This window comes from Strix aluco, chromosome 16 (assembly GCF_031877795.1).
Source record: "Strix aluco isolate bStrAlu1 chromosome 16, bStrAlu1.hap1, whole genome shotgun sequence".
Classification (NCBI taxonomy): domain Eukaryota; kingdom Metazoa; phylum Chordata; class Aves; order Strigiformes; family Strigidae; genus Strix; species Strix aluco.
This window is the reverse complement of record NC_133946.1, coordinates 4,961,755-4,981,838: the sequence shown is the minus strand read 5'-3', so window position 1 is coordinate 4,981,838 and position 20,084 is coordinate 4,961,755.

The following is a 20,084-nucleotide window of genomic DNA, read 5'->3' as shown; positions in this document are numbered from 1 at the left end:
AGTGCTGGAGGCCCTTAGGTACCAAGGCATCAATGAATTCTTGCCTCCACAACTAGGTTTTGTCTCCCAGCGTTTAGCTCACTTTAGAGAGTTCATATTTTAGTCATATTTTACTGACCAGGATCAGTAAGACACTCTTGTCAAAGAATCTGGCTCGAGTACTCTTGTTTTGGATATGACTGGCACTACTTAATGAGGTACTTAGCAGAATAAAATACAGCCTATCCTCAGTTAGTTCTTATACACAACGTATCTGAATAGCACATCTGTTCATTACTGTACTGCAACAGGCTAATCTGAGGAAGTTGATGCTCCAGAGAACAGCAGTCCTTTTATACTTTCTTGGGAAAGTACGCAAAACCACTGCCATTTACCATTGAGTTTAGGATAAAGAACAGTAAGAACACTGATGATATTTATATTTGGAGAATAATTTCTTGTACCGGAGTATGGACCTACTCAGAAATTAGGATAAAAATACCATGTATGGTTTATTTTTGGACTTGAATCTTCCTCCATTCATTCTGGGCAGTCAGGACGCATAGCAGGGTTATTCTTGAAATCAATAATAGCAAAAAAAAAAAAAAAGAAAAAAAAAAAAAAGGATAATATGGAGAGAAAGCCTCTAAATAAAGAACTGTTTGACAATGGAGATACCTTACTTATATTCTTGGTCCCACCCCATATTTCCAAGATCCCCATGACCACATCACTCTTAATACTGACCTCCCCTTTTCAGTATAATAAAGATCATTTCCCACCTTCCCCCCCCCCCAAATAATTTGGTTTTATTTAGAATGGAAAAAATTGGATCAGGCAATGCCCCTTCTTACAGATATGCCAAGTAGTAGCGAGCAGTATGGATCTCCAGTTTGGATACTGTTATTGTAATTAACTCATGAAGGAAATTAGTTATATTCACAGAATTACTTAAATTACTGTGTCACTGGATTTCCTCTATTTCTGTATTCAAGAACCAGTGTATTATTCTGAATATGCAATTTTCAAACTACCCTAACAGTAAACACAATAATTATAAAACCTGAAAATATCAGGTGCTAAATTCTGGCTTGCATATATATTTGTCTAGATCAGAAAATATTATGAAGGTGTGGCAGGCTAATTTCTCACTGGGATTTTATCAGGAATACTCTGGAAGAAAATTAGGTAGTGGGCTAATAATTAATGTAGCTTTGCACTAAGTTAACCATGACTTGCAGAAAGACTGGAAAGGAACACCTGTAGGACAAGATCTCAAAACTATAACTGCTAAAATCATGAAGACTTATTAGCTAGAAGTTCAAGTATCTCATGCTCCAGGGACATGTAGTAGCAAACTGTTACATGAAGAAGCATGTAAAGAAAGGAATTTTAGATATTCAAATATGGCAACAAAAATACCTCACATATATCTTTATAGGTAAAAAAGGGTATTTCTATGAACTCAAGGCTTTTGACAGATAGATGTTGCTCATGTACTAACAAATATATTTTTATAACTCTTATTTATGAAATTAGCATGAATGGAAGACATGTGCATGAAGGAACTGCAGGATCAACGTAAAAATAGTAGATACACCATTGTATCTGTAATGCTCCAAATTTTACCAGAAGGCTCCACTTATTATTACACTTAAATTAGATGGGAAATCTAAATTTACTGGACTAGAACAACTCCTACTAAAGATTCTGACCTATAACTACAGACAGTACATGTTTCACAGGTAACAGTCTTTCTCATAATTTGATGATATACCTATATAGCTTCCAGATGAACCTTTGGGTCAAAATCAGCATAATCTGCTCTGGCAACACCTTGTTACCCTGCTAACAAATATAAAAGAACCCGGATAGCCACCACGATGAGACTGGTGAAGAGAGAAGCAGCAATCAGACTTCATACTCTTCCCACAAAGCAGATCAAGAAAGGAACACAGCCATTTTCTTTTGACCTTCTGAGGTGTGTGTGAGGGAATGCTTTCATGCCACCATTGCACTAAAGGGTCATTTTCCTCCTGCCATGATAAGGCTACAGAAAATTGCTCCATGTTTTAAGAGGTGACTGATTCTGATAAATTTGAGTTCATGACATGTACAAGAACTATGTTACAGTATTCAGATATGAGGCAAAAATTTTGATTCCACTCTTCTCCACAAGCATGTAAACACAAATCCTGGAAAAATACATGGGAGTCTTTAATCAGTCTTTATAACCTTGCATATCAGAGAAAACGTAAGCAATTTTTAATAAGGAAACTATGTTGGCAAAAATAAGAATCTATTCAACTTTATTCCTAATGGCTTCAAGATGAGATTCACATGGGAGCTAGATGCCTAGAAGTTTTAAGTGCCATGTGTACTGATTCACGTGGGAAAGATTATAAAACAAACTGTTCCCAAATAAATTATATACCCGTAAAAGTTCATTAAACCTCTTTATTTCCAAGATATTGTTATTTGATCTCAGGGGTGTATTAGGCACAAAGTTAACAGAAAAAAATGTTCCCAGCTTGAATTAACCAACCTTGGCAGGGTGCAACAACAGTTATTACTATACAAGGTTGGAGAAAAACAAATTCTTGAGATTATCAATAAAATTCTTGTGGCTAGTTTTGAACTAGCAAGCAGCGTAGAAAGAATCCTGTGATAACCTTTGTATTGGTGTGAGGTAAACATTCAGTTTTGTTGTTGTTGTCAGTATGATATTTACTGAGGAAAACCTTTCTAGAATGGAAATGTCCTTTCTAGAAGGTTGCCATTGAAAAGAAAATTGGTCTGAGGGCCAGGGACTAGCTAGAAATCAAGAAATTAAAATAGGTATCACAAGGGCAATATAAAAATAGCTCTAATAATATAAAAATCGCTTTGATACTGTTGTGTATATGGAAATACTAAAAATACTTTGGAAATTACCCTTTTGAAGGAGTCCTGCATTTCAGGACATTAAGGATCATTTACAGTAATGTTTGGGAGAGCTAAGGTGCAGTTAGCACAGTAAAATAATAAACACTGCACATCAGATCTAACCTGTTGAATGAAGCATCAGCCTGTTGTCTTTCCTTCAGAGAAAAGAGGAAATAGTGTCCTGGAAACCACATGCTGTTCTCCCAGTGTTTCTCCTCATGTTCATGCAAAGCTGTCACAACCCGGTGAGAGAAGGAGTTACAGCCAGAAGCACCCTTTTTCTGTTTATGCATCAGGGTAGGTAAAGCTGTAAGATATTAATTGTCATAGCCTCATTGGTACAGCCCAACACAGAGGTCCCAAAAGTGGCACCTCATCCCTGCAGTCCAAATAAATACTTTTGCATCTACAGATCAGATATAATCTGTGGTGAGCTGATGATCTTTTGTGCACTGGGGACAGAGTAATTCCTGAAAAATCCCTAGTTAAAATTAGCTCATTTCTACTCTATTCCTATGCCAGGTCAGTAAAGAACTCCTTATCAAACCCTAGATTTAGAGAAAACTTGTGGTTTTCGGCTGCAGTTTACTATAGCAAATTTCCTCATATCTATGCATAAGCACAGGAACTCTCATCGTGTTATTAAGTGCCTTTGGGCATTGCTTAACTATTGAACGCAAACAGGGGCAGCAGTTTTCACATGGAGACCAAAAACTAAACCAGTTGTACTTTATGAACACAATTATCATTCATATGAGATCCTGAAAGCTGAATTAAACTTAGCTCTTTTAAAAATTTGGCACTGTACCTGTATCAGAATTCAGTGTCAGAAATTAGAATATGAAAATTCCAACCCAAATGTTAACCTCAGCGTGGAAGCCCAAGGTTGAAAATCTTACTGTGTTGCTAAACTCAGAGACTTAAGTGGATCTAAGGGTCCAGTCTAACACAGATTAATTTCTTTCCTATATTGAAGTCAAAAGCTTCAACAAATTGTTCAGGATTAGGCCTGTGTAGCTAATTAGTTGGAACTGGAACCTTTAGTAGCCAGCAGAAAACTTGCTCTGTGGGAAACAGAGCTAAGTATATAATTTATTTAGGAACACCTTATCACATTCCCCATGTGGCTCTGTATAAATGGCACATAAAGCTATTAGACATCTAGCTCCCATCTGAATCCAATAGGAATCAAGTTGAAAATGAACTTTCATTTTTGTCAACATAATTCTCTGAATCCATTGACTAATGCTGAAGTATTTGGTGAGGTTTCTGATGAGCTAAAGATGAGCTATAAATCCCTCTACTAACTGAAAGGGCCTAATCTACCTAGGCTCTTAGATCCCCTTACTTGACTCTCAGCACTTAACAACACTCTTCTTATGAATATAGTCCTTCACACAAGGGATTGTTGATGTGTCAGTTGTGAAAGCATCCTCTGCACTAACTGTGCTGTGAATATTCGCCCTACTTCTCTGCACCACATTCTCAACATACTATGAAATGTATTAGTCAATGAATATTGCACACAGCCACCAGACTAACAATACAGCAGTTTCTATCCATGAGCAAAAATAATAACTTGAAGCTAGACTGAACCTATTCCCTAAACAACAACAAAATCATGGTCTGTTGGCTGTGTTGTCAAGCTATTGTCCTTCTAATCTGTTAAACATGCACTCTCTTAGGTAAAATAATTTTAGAACACTATAGTTATAAAATAAATAAATAAATAGTAGTTACAGAAATAGACTCCCTTCTGATTAAAATGACCTTTATAAGGCAAACTCATGTTCAGAAATGTTCATAAGGAGTTTTAAGAAGGCAAAAGCCAAGACAACTAATATATGAAAATCTAGTACATCTTTTACTAGGACAGGCTTGTCATCCTCTCTGCCATGCACACTTCGAGCAGCCACCTTCAGATATTCTGGGGAAATATTAGAAAGTAACAATTTCCATTTTTCCCTTTCCTGAAGGAAAATAAAGAATGCTGAGTTTCTCCAGACACTTTCCCTAAATCAGAGAATTAGTATGTGAGAATGAATGCAGTGCTGCTGAGGGTGCTCTGGAGACCAAGGTTCTCTATTTATCCATAGTCAAGCAGCATGAAAAGCAACGAGTTACATTTCTGGGCACTATTATGTCTCTGTGCTGACCTGGTCATGCGATTATTTCATGTATCCTATGGTGAACAATAATATGCTTGTAAAACTCCCTTAGTGCTTTAGTAAGAGAACAGCACTCAGAGATGCTGTCATTGCTGATAGTACTGAAATTAAGTAAAAAACTAAAGCTACTTTATTCCTGAATGATTTCACTTTCTTGGGAGTGTTTAACACTGTGACCTCGAAACCAGCTCAGATTCATCCACTTCAAATTCAAGTTCAATTTTAAGCAAAATTTCTTTTCCAGGTTAGGAAGGAGCCTAGTGAACCCCACTAATACAAAGTTTGACTTGATCTTTGGGGTCTCTTCATAATTCAAATTCAAACGTACAGATATGCATTATTTATCAATACAAATATTTATCAAAACCATGAAGTTTACCAATTTAACCACCACCAAGAATTTTCAAATGGAAAGCGTTAAGAATAACCTACAATGGTTGTTCTGACAAAGTAGTTGGATTACATTAAATAATGCAGTCTAAGCAAAGGCATCTGGATGATGTAAATTCATTATACCTGGAGCTGAATTCTACACTCAGACCTCGTTAGTACAAAGTGATTTACCTACAAAAAATGTTTAACTACTTTAAGAAATGTCTAGCATTTCCCCCTCTTTTCTGCAAAGTGGAGCTGATACATTTCTGGTGCCCGTGTATGGGCAGATATACAGACACACATATGCAGCGGCATATGCCACCTAACTCACAGTTCTCTGAGGGTTTCCTTTGTGCATCCACGGAGTTATTAAATGACAGAACATGGTATGTGAATCACCTGTGGGAGGGAAAATGTTACTCAGAAAAATACACCATGCCTTAAATCATCTTTACTTTCTTTTACAGGTATGGCATGAATTACAACTGTGATTTAAAACCAAAACAATACAAATTCCTTCTGTGAAACATACCTTAAATTCTTAATTTGTATATTGCTCTTGTTGGCAGTGGCAAAAGGAAAGAAAAGGGTTAACTGAAAATCATTCTGAAGGTGATTAAAGTAGCCCAGTATAGATCTGGAATATCTAACATTAGGAATTAGCATTTTAATTATCGGAAAGTGAGTAGATCCTGATAATAGTTTCCTCTGAATACAGTCAAAACAAATCCCCTGTTTTATCCACAAATAAAGAAAATAACTTTTCTCATTGCTTGCACATGTAAGAGTCCATGACCTATCTTTAGCTAAGGCAACAGATAAATGAGCAACTACCAACTTTATGGGGTAGTTTATAAAGTCTTGGTTCAGCAGAGTGGGAGTTCTCAATGAATGTTATTTTACATTTGAGTAAATGCCCGACAGATCAGGTGTTTTATGGAGTTCTGGAACTTTCTTTATATTAACAACGCACACTTTCAAACTAGTAGAAAAAAAATCTGGTATAAAAATGTCCATTATCTAGGGAAATCATAATTGGTTTTCATATCAGCTTTCCTTCTTAAAATACCCAAATGAACAAAGTAGATAATTGCAAAGTTCACAGAGTAACAATTATATTCTGACTATAGCAATCAAGATGCTGACAAACTAAAGACCCACTATACACATAAATAGGCCGATTTGTGTTTACAGTGAGTAGAAAGCTAACCTTTAAAATATATTTATGCCATCCCTTAATTCATTCTACTGAGATTTACACATTTTGTTTGTGGCATTTCAGCACTTCCTACGCATCAGTTCAACAAGGTAAACAAACATGCATCTTACTGAAGCAATTAGTTCCATTGTCTTTTGTGGACCACTCTTTTTTACTTCAATACATTCTGATGCTCCTTGCTGAACTGTGATGTAACTAACTCAACATGTATGGATCTTAGTATCTTTCTTTTGTTCTCTCTCACACAATGGGAATTTGTCTGTAATCAGTTTTATGCAACTATATGTAATTTAAATCATTCTTACCATGCATTTCCATTTCCTGTCATAGTTGTGTTATTTGCACGGGCATAGCCCAAGCAGTCCAGTTTCCACTGGGCCACAATATACAAAATGGCATTTGGTGGGTTTTTGTTCCAGCAGGTAGGTTTGTTCCAGTCTCGCATTAAACCCAAAGTTCTGCCTCTTACTTCACCTTGCTATGTTTTGATGATGATGAGAAAAACATTAATCCTTAAAAACAAAAATAAAAGATTGCTTTAAAAATTCAGAAAGATGACAGAACAAAGATACCTACTTTCTATTTTATAGTTAGCATCAAAATATGTCATCATTCAACTGCAGTTCTCTGTCTTCTGCAGCTTTTGCCAAGAAACTAATATTTATTAAATCTTTGCCATTTTCATTAAATTATAAACTTTGTCACTTCTTTTCAAAACATTTTCCCGATTTTCAGCAACTTTCCTCATTTTCAAGGAATTGCTCATTGTATCTCTATTACCCTCTCCTTGTGATTTTCTAGAGCACCATAAAGAACGAAAATATGGAAAATGTAATATATCCTATATATTAACACAAAAAAAGACAGTAAAAGATACAAATTAATTCTCAGGTTTTATGTTACCAAAAACTCCAAACAATTCTCAGTTGTGACTCTCTGTGCCTGACTATTCTGGCAGAACTGAGAGGTATTTACCAGGCTGGAGTCTACTGACTGAAAAGTCTGTAAAAATACATTCATTATATCTGTGTGAACCTCATGGTAAAACAATGCCAAACACAATCCAAAGGGTAGGATTTAGAAACAGTGTCTTCCAAATAAGGTGCTGAACAAACCGAAGTGCCCCGTTTTTCTATTGGCTCATATCGAAAAATCCTAGGAAGAAATCCTACCATAGAAAAATCATAATGCATGTGCTGAATTTTTCTCCTTGCCAATAGACAAAGAGGTTCCTGTTTTGCATAATTATACAGTTCTTTTAGTAAGCACTTCTGGTTTTTTGCTTTTCTAAATTTCCATAATAAACTCCCTTTTCACCTCTCTAGCAAAATGTAATTCCCTATGGATATAAAGCCTGTAACGGTTGGTCTCCTTCCACTCATACCTGTCACTCTCATATTCTTCCTCAGTTACAGTAAGTCTTCTCTTTAGGTCAGCCTCCTGATAAAACTTTTTTTAATGATGAATCTTCATTTCATATTACCCATACCCACAGTTCTATTAATGCTTCATTTGATACATGGGCAGCACTGGAAATTTCAAGTTTTACTCCTGTAGCCTCTTTGATAACATTATTTTTGCAAAGAATTGACAAGTAATAATGAGCACAGGTAACATTTAACTGTTTTATTCAATCATCAAGGATGTTATTACCCTCTGTTGTTAAGCAGCTTAACTAAGCAGTACGATAGTCAAGTATCACATCCAAGCAAAGAATAACACCAAATCAGTTTTCAATTTTTTCCAACTGTTTATGGTGAACTCATATAGTATAAGTCATAAGATGTTTCACACACCTTTGACATTTCAATGGACCTCAGCGAAAAATAACTACAAATAGCTATCTCCATACTAACAAAGGCAGATAAAGACAGTTGAAATATTTATCTGATACAGTTCATCCTCACCCAAAGGATACTCTTGAGATCTGTTATATCTGCAGAAGAATGCTTTTACTGCACCAAACAGCAGCTCACGAGGAAGAAAAATACAGCTGTACAGGCTAAGACAAAAAGACTGAAATGCCACAGTACAAATATGCCAAAGCTTCAAGACTTTTCCCAAGAAATTGGATTATAGCTCTTTGAAACCAGCATGGCAGAGTAACAAAACCAGCAATACAAGCTAGGATACGCAAACAGAAAATGATCAACTACTTCAATGAAACTGTAGATTTCTCCTCTTGGTGTGATCACATTTTAAAATACAATGTATGTTGCTTACATGGGAAGTGAGAGTATGAGTGACAATGCTAGCTGTCTTTGAAACCTCCTAATGAACAACAAGACGTGGGATCATAATTAGAAACAACTCAAGGATAAGAGACATCGTGGATGTACTATAAGGCACCGCATTCACAATAGATTTGTAAGAAGTGGATGCTTTTAATTAATGCTCTCAGTAAGTAGGACTACTAGGAATAGTAACGGATAATAGTAATGGATATTATTTTCATGAAGTTAAGGAATAGATACACCTTAAATGAGTCACATTAAGCTGCACTAGGGCTGCTTTATCTTAAACTCTGATTGGAGCAGTGGAAGTCACTCCTGCATGAAAAAAGGTGAGTACTACCAATGGAAACAGCAATCTTGCCTACCTATATAGCAAGGCACTTGAAAAAAGGAATTCTAAGTATGCATAGTAACCATCAGCATAATTCCTGAACTAAAGAAATATTTTGTTTTCCTCTTGCATTCAACATAGTGAATCTGTCCTCTTGATTCACTTTTTGGCTTCACTTTGAGTAATGAACAACTCAGACATCACAGCACTCTTACAAATGTTCAAAGACAGACATTCCTAGGGCTTCATTTCTCAAAGGACTCACAGATTTGTCTTCCTTAGCTGCAAAGGTCAGTTGCTCAAAGATAGCACTTTCGACAGGTATGTTTTAGTACGTGTGACTTGCTGACTCACTTAACAGCCTTAGCTTCACAGCACAGTTCATTCATGGAAGCAGCTGGCTCCCACCTGCTTATTCTGCCCTCAGCAGAAACAGCCAACCATAAAACCATACACCATTTAGGGGATCTGCATTGTGTCTGATACAGAGCTGGTGGTAGAACTTCCACGGCACAGCACAGTTGGCTTTTGTTCTACATTAACTTTCAAGTTTACATAAATGGAGGGCACAGCCCTTTTCCTGGTGAAGACCCAAGTGACAATTTTGTTGCCAAAATGTACAAAGGGCAACTCCTCCCCAGTCCAGTCTGCCAAGTGCCTACAGTCTAGCACCTCCTTTTTTAGCCCGGGATTTGATTCCCTCTCCACATCTCTTGGATGAAATTGATTTATGAATTGATTTTTATTAGAGATTTCTCACATGTCAACAGTATTCTGTTGTAGTGGTGTCTGCTACAGCATTTATATGGTAATCTAAGGATGTCAGTAAGGCAAGATTTATAATGGTGAGGTAGTATTAGATAAAATAATTGGACCATATCCAAAAGAAAATGGGAAGTTTTTTAAAAAATATGTCTGTGTAAGAGTTTATGTGCCTCTGTCTCATTTTCCAACCATTCCCCAATCTAATAAAATACGTTAATTGTCCCTGCAAACTTTAATGTGCAAACAGTATTTTGTACATTGGAGTTGACGTTTTTTCAATTTCAGCCCCTATCACACTGTATCCACAACGATACTTCAGTGCTTTGGTGTTTTGTTTTCCCCTTCTAGCTTGGGGCTATGCTATCCTCTTATAGTTCACTTTCTATTTATGAGACTAATTCACAGATACATAGAGATCATAAAAAGACATATGTGCCGAGATAGGATCTTGAGAGTAAAATAAGGACTAAAAAAAGAGGTTCATTGGGAGAGCATATCTTGTACAGTTTTAGAAGAACAAGATGCAGTATTATAGAAAGTCTTGAAGAAAATGTCAGCATTTCCTGATGTACAGAAACAAACAGTGAGAGAAGTAGAGCAATGATGTGTTGAATCTTTTAAAAGAAATCCTGGATCAAGGTGTCACAGAAATAAATTCCAACTGTGGTCATGAACACAGGGAATGAAAATACAGATTGACTGTGGAGAATTAAGCGGCACAAAAAGAGAGAGCGCAGTGACTCCAAAGATGATGTATTCAGCAGGGAGGAGGGAATCTGTTATGGACAATTCTGTATGCATGACATGAGAAACTCTGTATGGGCCAAGTATGATTGGAGAAAACAAGAAATTCACAGAAATTCTGAGTCTGCAATTAGCAATCCAGTTATAATCAACACAAGCACAATCATAAGGCAACATTATGACTTAGCTAGGGCTACAAGAAGCACATCTTACTTTAAATCAACCCATCCAAAGATAATTGTTACAGCAGTATTAATAGTAGTATCTCCAAAATTCTTGTTTATTTTACTCTTTAAAAGATAAGACCTTAGGCAGCATACTATGGACAGAAACAGGATTGAAAGAGAGATTGTAGCTTCCTCATGTAATGACAGAAGGACCGGGGATATTATTTTTATCCAGACTCTCATTCCGATTTTACATTTTACAAAGCTGCTGAAAGAACCAAGTTCTGATTCTTTCAGCAAAGACTTTCACCAGAACTCCCACTCTTGGCTTAAGGATTTTTAGCAAATCATAAATGCAAGACTCCAACCAAAACAGTCTAAGTAGATTTGAAAAGTGTTCTGTAAAGTGATTATTACAGAAATCCTCTTTCACTATTTTTCCAGTTACCAAGAATATTGTGCTATAATGCCAAAAAAAAGTCCACCCAGGTATCTGGCAGAGCAGCATATGAGTCCACAAAGTTGGGACGAACATAATTCCTACAAATTAAAGTGCTTTCATTAAGTGGCCTCAGCTGTTAGACAGAAAGTCAAACTAACAAAACAGCCTTTCTGTGAAACAGTTACTAGAGGCATTTTTCAGGATCGAATTAGCTTTTCACTGTAAAGCCTTCCTACTCATTTTTCTTAAGAGCTTAGTTTTCAAAATGCAGGAATGTATCATACTGATACCTGTTTATTTTAGTTGATTTGTCTGGATGTTTGCTTTAGGATCTTACCAAAACTGTACTCACTGTAGGCTTTCAATTGTGTCCTTGTGCTATATTTATAGCCCTTCATTCATATTTCTCTTATCCACTTTATTCCTCCTCAGTTTGCAGTTTGCTTGATGAAGCCACTCCTTGCAGCTGAACTGAAGTTAGGGCAAGGTAATAAAGTTTAATAGTTTTCCCATCAAGAATTAAAAGATCATTATGTTGAACACAAGAAGAACTGTATGCATCAAATGACTTGGATGGTACAGCGTTCATAGGGTGACTCTTTTAGTTACTCACAGGGCATCTGTTGCCATAATATATTATCACTTCAAAAATCTGCAAGTAGTTGTTATTACAACATTCCTCTGAGGTTAAGATGTCCTATTGAACCTCACCTCATAGTGAGGGAATTCCCTTAAGAAGCTAAGTGGCTTTCTGCAGTCATACAGGAAGCTGTAACAACACAGACCTATGTCTCAGTCAGTTTATCTTTCACGTAGTACGGCAGCACCCTGACCATGGAGCCATTCACCTGGTTTAGTTACTGATAACAGGGAGCATAAGACGTGAAGTACAACGGGAACATGAACAGGACTCGGACTCTAGCCCAGTCTTAGTTTATGACTGTGAGGACACAGCAAAATGAGACTAACAATTCTCCTTAGTTTCCAACCTTGGAAAACCAAGCTACTAAAGTCTGAATACACTGAAATGTTTCTGTGAAATAAAAGGCAAACAGAACTGTGAAGGTGTTTACAGCTTAAATAAAATCACAAATTCAGGAAAGTACTTCATCCTCTTCAACCTCTGGATGTTGGCTTTCAAGGCCTGCAGGTCAACCCATCTTTGTGTATCTGTAATGTGCCCCACACGGGATAATCCAATGGAGCACAAACTATTTAAAAGACAATAGCCTCTTTTTTTTCCCCCAAAGAAAAAACATGAAGAAACCACATGGGGTACAGAGTGAGCAGACTGCAGTGATTTTCTCAGACCATTACACTACTCAAACATTTATTCACTTCTGAAGAGGAGCTGGCTGCCTTTCAAAATTACTTTCTTGGGTCTTCTAATCAGTCCCTTACAGACAGGAATGGAAGAACAGAATTTGTATTAAAAGCATATAAGGAGCCATATTTTCTCTCTCCCTGTGTGAGAAGAGGACATGAAGGCTGGTGGTCTGAGTCCTAGTCCTTGATGTGTACCACACGAATCAGATATGGCAGGCAAGCAGATGGTATGTGATTTAACCAGTTCATTGCTCTCTTAACCTTGCTTAATGATTAATTTGGCACTAATTGCAGACTGCATGAGTACAGCTCATCATTTATGATTCAAGTAGCAAACGATTTGTCAGGTTCAAACCTCAATTTTAGCCAAATTGTATCTTCATCTTTGTGCTTGTATTCAGCAGTCATAAAACCCAACAGACATTATTCCTGTGGGGAGTAAGATTCCTGAGTTTGCAGAACACCCTAACTATCCAACAAAGTTCTCTATCATGTTTTTAGAAGAAAAAGAAAAATAATAATTTTTATATATATATATAATATAGCCCAAAAATTGCATTGGAAGAAAGCACTTACTATCTATGTATTTTTTGTAGTAACATTAATATTTTTTCCAGCATGGACAAGCACAGGCCTACAGTGACACATGCAATTCCACTTCTCTAACAGCTGCTCTTGTTGCAGTACAGGCTGGGTTTTATTGGAAGTCTAGGAAGATGAAGTGCTGGGAATGTTTCACTTTCCATGCTTTATGAATTTTCACTTTCAAAACACATACTCGTAGCAGTTCAAACAAAACACATGAAAGAGAAACATCTTATTATATGAATGTGTTTCTAATGATGACTAGCTGATTAAGTACCACAATTTTTTCAAATTCATTTGATTCCTACATCTTTGTGTCTTGATCTTAAGCTACCACTAAACTGCCACTGTGTTTACCATCATCACTGACTAATCCTGTGCAATCCTAGAGCAAGAAGGATTCTTAATCTAGTCTATCAAGGGTTTTGCTGACATTAATTCTTCCAGATTAACCATTCATTGTCTTGCATATTATCTTGTGTAACATCAAAAAAAAAGTTTGAATTCTTGTTCAGGAGCAAAGTCTCAGAGAAAAAAAAAAAACCAACAGTGTACAAACATATGCGCAAACAGTTATGTCAAGGAGGAAAACGTGCATGCAAGAATCACCAGCCCTAATTTCTGCCAGAGCAACAAAGAATCAGACCTTGAGTGGAAGGATAACAAAAGAACTTGTCCATCAATAGCTGTAAACAGATTCATACCAAAATTCACATAGTAACTTGGCAGCAACATGGATCTTCACTGTATTCAGAGTAAAAGAGACAAAGAAATCTTTTGGATTCAGAGGGAGCTTTATCCTTACATGAAGGAGGAAAATGTGCTCATATGTTCCTTAACACTCCAGATATGGGTCCTAAGAGAGTAAAGATATGCTAGATTGTTCTTTGAGAAAGAAACATTTCCACATATACATAAATCTTACATGAACTTTTCTGCTATGGGAAAATGTTACCCTCTCCAATAGAACAACTCTCCTCTCTCTCCTCTATATCATAGAAACATAGAATCATTCAGGTTGGAAAAGACCCTTGGCATCATCGAGTCCAACCATCAGCCCTACTCTACGAAGTCTCCCCTACAACACATCCCCCATGTCATCCAAACGACCCTTAAACACATCCAGGGATGGTGACTCCACCCCCTCCCTGGGCAGCCTATTCCACTGTCTGACCACTCTTTCTGTGAAAAATTTTTTCCTAATGTCCAGTCTATATATTTATTTCTAGACTAACACCCCAATGTCTGACTAGATCCCCGTCCAGGTCCACTGCAATATACATGAATTGAGATGATAGAACACATGAGCTTTATACAAATAAGAAGTTTTCAAAATTTTTCACGCAATGAGAACAATAATGAAATAAAATATTTTATATTACAGGATCACCTCAAAACCTACGCCAACTATCAGGCGCTGAAAGTGAAATAAAAAATGATGGATCGTGCCACAAAGGACTCACAAGGGCAATATAATTGCAAAAACGATGCCATGTGGATGAAACAGATCTGGAGGAGAAAAGAGACATACCAGATAACAATAAGCTGGCAATTAATTAAGAAACATTAGAGTATACAAGCTGTCCAGTCATTATCAGATTTTCCTCTTAGCCTGAGAATAGTAAATTTTAATAAAGCATATTAAATGCTATTTTCTTTCATCTGTTTAAGATTATAAGGCTGTTCACCTTTTTAGCATGTTACAAAACAACAAGCCCTTTTGTGACAAAGGACTAGGTTGTAGCCACTGCAGAAAAGTCATATATTACAGATTACTTTGGAAAACTGTATAGTGGCTGCAGATGTGTACAAAATTTGTTAAAGCTGACATATTGAATGGAATTACATAAACCTGTATTTCTAATACTGAATTATAAGTAATATGTTACTCTGTTAAAAAATTGACTTCATTACATGTTATTATTACAGTGATGCTGAATTCACTTTCATATCCATATCATGAAAGAAATGCAATTTACCTTATGTTAATTTTGCTGTGTTTTCTAGCTATAGATTAATTACTTTTTCATCAATGTTAGACAATATTTTTTGTGATAGAGAGCACTTCATTACAAGATACAAAAGGAAGTAAATGTGCAAGATACAGGTTTAGATTATAATTCAAAGCATACTAGGTTTTCTGTGAGCAGAATACCGATTGAGGTTATTTTCAAGATGAGATCATTATGTATCCCCAGGAATTGAATCAAGATAAAATCTGATTTATACATCACATTAGTAAGGGTACCACAAGGTCAAATGTTACAGAAACTACTTATTTATGTTTACAACTACAGTTTACTGTTGAGCTCTAGTCCTTTTTTCAGAAGGTTTGCGACACAAACTTGAGAAGTTTTTTATAATATGCAGGAACTCCATCATCTTTGGAAAGAGGAAAGTGAAGATGCCTACATTGCCAATAAATTAAGCTGAAGAAGTGACCCTGTAAAGGCAAAGATAACAGCATGGTATGCTCAGGAAAACATGTGACCATTTCAATCAACCTGAAAACCAGTTACAAAGTGAGCTGCACTGCATCAAGCCTTTTTCCAAACAATTAACCAAAACATTCTATTTGAACTCCCTCATATAGACAGAGCTATTTGGGAACTAATAGGTAAAAATGGTCAAACTAACGGGTAACTATGTTAAGATGTTTATTCAGCAGTTGTAACATTGATAAGGCTTAAATTTAGTAAGTAGAAACAGAAATCTAATTGGATTACCACTCAGCGCACCAAAAAACGGGCACAGAATTCAAGCTTATGAATCTGTCCCCTGAGATGAACTTAAGGCTGATTAGTTTGCACAGCAAAGCCAGTCTAAAAAAGATTAAAAATTTCAGTGGAGAGGTAGGTAGCAGGGACAAATCCTTAGTAAAAAACAGCATTTAATCTTCTTTTTAAATACAAACTGTTTACTTATTACTGAAATTAAAAAATGGCTTGCTTTACTTGTATTGTTGCATTACTGTGGTGGTGCAACTCTCCCCCTCTCTTGGGCTGCTGGATGCTTGGTACAATTTGCTGCCCTGGGGCCACATGCCAACTCAAGATGAATTGGGAACGGCAGTGGAGCAGAGCGTTAGGGCACTCCCTTAGCACACGGGGCTCCTGCCCTCTCCCCTACCGTCTGGAAACAGTAATGACAATCGATCACCTCCTGACAGCCCAGTACATCCGTACTTGGGTCATGACCTAGAGTGGGTGATACCAGAACTTCAAGATCTAGCAAATTCTGGGCCTACACAACTGGTAGAAAGTACGAGAGTATTTTGTCATCTTAGTTGGGCTGAAATGAAAAAGTACCTGACAAAAGTCAATTATTTTGACCTATAAATACCAACACTAAGTGAGACCCTTTGAGCTCTCCTGGATCACAGTGGGCTCATCAAAGCATCTCCCCCAGGCTGGGACATCTCTCAAGCACAGACTCCTCAAGGTTTGAAGATCGTCTGCCCACAAAGCCGACGTAGGGCCAGGCCAAAGGTAGACTCCTCAAAGCTCAATGATTGCTTTGAGGAATACCAATGCATTGTGAGTATTTACTCCAAACCAGCAAAGAAGGACATTTTAACTATAGACTAGTGTCTTCCATCCACTTCTCTACCTATTTATGTGCTTAAATACACACATTTGCCTTCAAAACTGTGGATGTCTACATATTTCACTGGATATCCAAATATTTTCATGCTGTTTCTGTGTGTGTGTTTGTTTGTGTTTACACATATACACATATATTTTGATTTAGAATACCTTGTAGAAAGTTAGTGTGAATCTTGTCATTCTCAAATCTGTAATTAAGTTGCCATTTCAATTATAACATATTCTACCAAAACACCTTGTTAATCTTTAAACTGATCAATCATTAAGTGCTGCTAAAATTCAATTCTTTGATCCACCTCACACCATTAATAATTCTTAAATTGCTACTAAATTGTAACCGTGTCAAATACTTCCATCTGCAACAATTACACAGCAATGAATAAATCCATGATGTCTCTCTTATGCTATCTTTGTTTCTCTACACCTTAATCCTTTAAACTCAGCCTGCCAGATATCACATATATTCTTTAAGCTCAGAAAACTACTGTTTGGGGTATTTTTATGTTTTGATAGATAATCAAAATGTATACATCACATGACTGTAGAGCCACAGAAGTATCCTTTTTTTTTTTCCTTCCGTTACTTAATAGCTGGTGAAAACGTTAAAAAAACAATTGCTATTTATCTATAGTGGGTTTCCAAAATGAGTCAATGCCTGCTGAATATTGAAGTTAATTACGTGAGGAGGTTTCATAGTATCGTTACTAATTCAAATATTCCAGTTTAATACAGAGTACCACTGATTATAGTTGTAAATATAATTGATTATGTTCCTGTTATATGTACTGTAGCAAGTAGAGATATTTTGCACATGGCAGGTGATGATATGACACATTTTGAGCAACAACAGCCTCAGCTATCTAACCTTGTTCCCCCACAGGCCTAATTTAGAGAAACAGAGATGAGCATATAAAACAGTCTTCATTCCAGTTTTCAAACTTTTTTGTGAGACTGTAAAATCCATCAAAACTGGGGTTTTGTGACATGGGAATGATTTCTGTCTGTTGTTGGACTGAGGTAATCAACACATTTGACAATTACAAGATCATCCTTTGTCATTCTTGACTGATGCCAAAAAGTATTGCCTGGCTCTGAATCTGCTGTGTATTTTCAAAAGGTACAGAGGATGTCACTAAGATGTCATTTAATAATTGTTGTGTGGTATGACAGTGGAAAAAATAAAGGCACCACAAAGAGGAAAAAAGTTCACATCAAAATGATGCAAATAAAATATCAATATGAAAGAGCCATAAAGAGCCATTAATGTTCTTTTCTCCTCCCATGCTACAGCAAGCCAGTTTGCTTTCAGTAACAGTTTATCAAAATTACTAAGTGCCATCAGAAAATTACAATAAGTCCTGATAGATAATTCACAGGTTCAGAGAGTTAAACAGGAGTATTAGTTATGATATATAGCTTGTGCATAAAAACATAATTGAAAGGGCTTATCTGAGAATGGGACCTAACTTTGCACAAAAATAATTTTTAAAAGTTTCTAGCACTCTGGAATTGTGATTTTGCAAATGTAGACCCCTATCTGTCTAACAACAAAAAAATGAACTTTTTTTGACTAATGAGAATTAATTTCTTGGAAGTTAATGGAACCATTTTCTTTGGAGAATCATGTACTTCATATAGAGACAAGCTGAACTTCAGATTAAATTGATAATTTATGACTTTGTGTTCAGATTGGTAATCAAAATGAAGAGGAAAATAGTAAGAAAGACAGAGTGATCATTTTAAATTTCCATAGCTATCATCAAAAAGAACACATAAGGCTTAAGTTTGAAAGCTCTAGTTTCATTTTATTCAGCATCTTTACAGAAGAGCCAGAATAAAATCAATGCATAAATCAGAGAAAACAATACACCTGACAATGACCTTCAATTCAGATATTCAGTTGATTTCAAAAGACCACACACTGTGAAATCTGATACTTCCAAATAAATTCACTCATGTGAGCAGTCCCATTGTATATATGTGTTAAGTAAACAAAATTTAATTTGAAAAAAGTTGACAAAAATCACGCAAACATTTTTTAACAATACTTCAGCTATACCTAACAATACACTTCAACTACACTTAACAAACTATAGCTAAAAGTTAACCAAAAATGAGGGGGGTTTTGCAACAAGCCAAGCTCAAAAAGATTGCTAACAGAGTCAGAATTGAACTATATTAAATTAAATGAAGATTGGTCTCGCTGAATCATATTCACTCTGCGCTTCAGGCCTCCAACCTGACGTCTTTTTTGCAACAGTCACAAGCTTTTAATCTTACACAATGTTCAGTGTGTAACTGCAGGGCTAGCTGTGTCTTTAAGCATACAGACACAAGCGAAGCATGCTGCATGTGATCTGCACTGCCCTAGGAGGAGCTCGAGGAGGTATCATGCATGACTTAAATACAAGTCTTTCCCTCTTCTCCGCTATCTGGCAGAGGCATAGGTTTAAACTGGACTATATTTGCAACTGATTAGGTTATTCTTGCGGCAAGCCAGATGCTTACTTTTTCTCACGTACTCACTTACTTGCAGACATAACCCACACAGCAGGTATGTCTACTTTGCAAAGCAAAAGTCTGAGCCTTTTCTCAGATTCAGACTCTTTTTGTTTACATGCTCTCATGTTTAAATGGACTAAACACCAGTAAAAATATGTTACAAGCTTACATATAAGCAGATACTCCAATCAAAACTCTTCCTAAGCACTTCAATGCCTGACCTACAATTTGGTTTGGTCAGTAAATGTGACTGAAAAGAAGACAGACCACAAGCATTTTTATGTTTAACTTGCTCTTGACCTTGCAGTTTATCACCATAGCTCTTGACCTTGTAGTTTATCACCATAGTATTTTCTTTTCCAGTTCCTTGGACTAATTTTTTTTTAATAGAAATAATGGAAAATTTCATAAGAAAATATTTTTAATTACACTGTGCTAATTTTCAAAAACTGACAATTTTTTGGCAGAAATTCCAGTTTTAATGAGCATTCATCACGAAAGCGTGGGAGTCAGATTAGGATCTAGAATCTTACTCACATAGCCTGACCTCAAATATATTAGTTTACTTTCTAATGCATATTTACTAAATACATAATTAAATATTTACCTGAACAGAGAAAAGCTTGTATTTTGTATTCCTGATCTGAATAAGTGCTCATATCAGCCTTCAACATTTTCATACCTAGGCTTGTTTATACTGATTAGTTGGAAAATCTG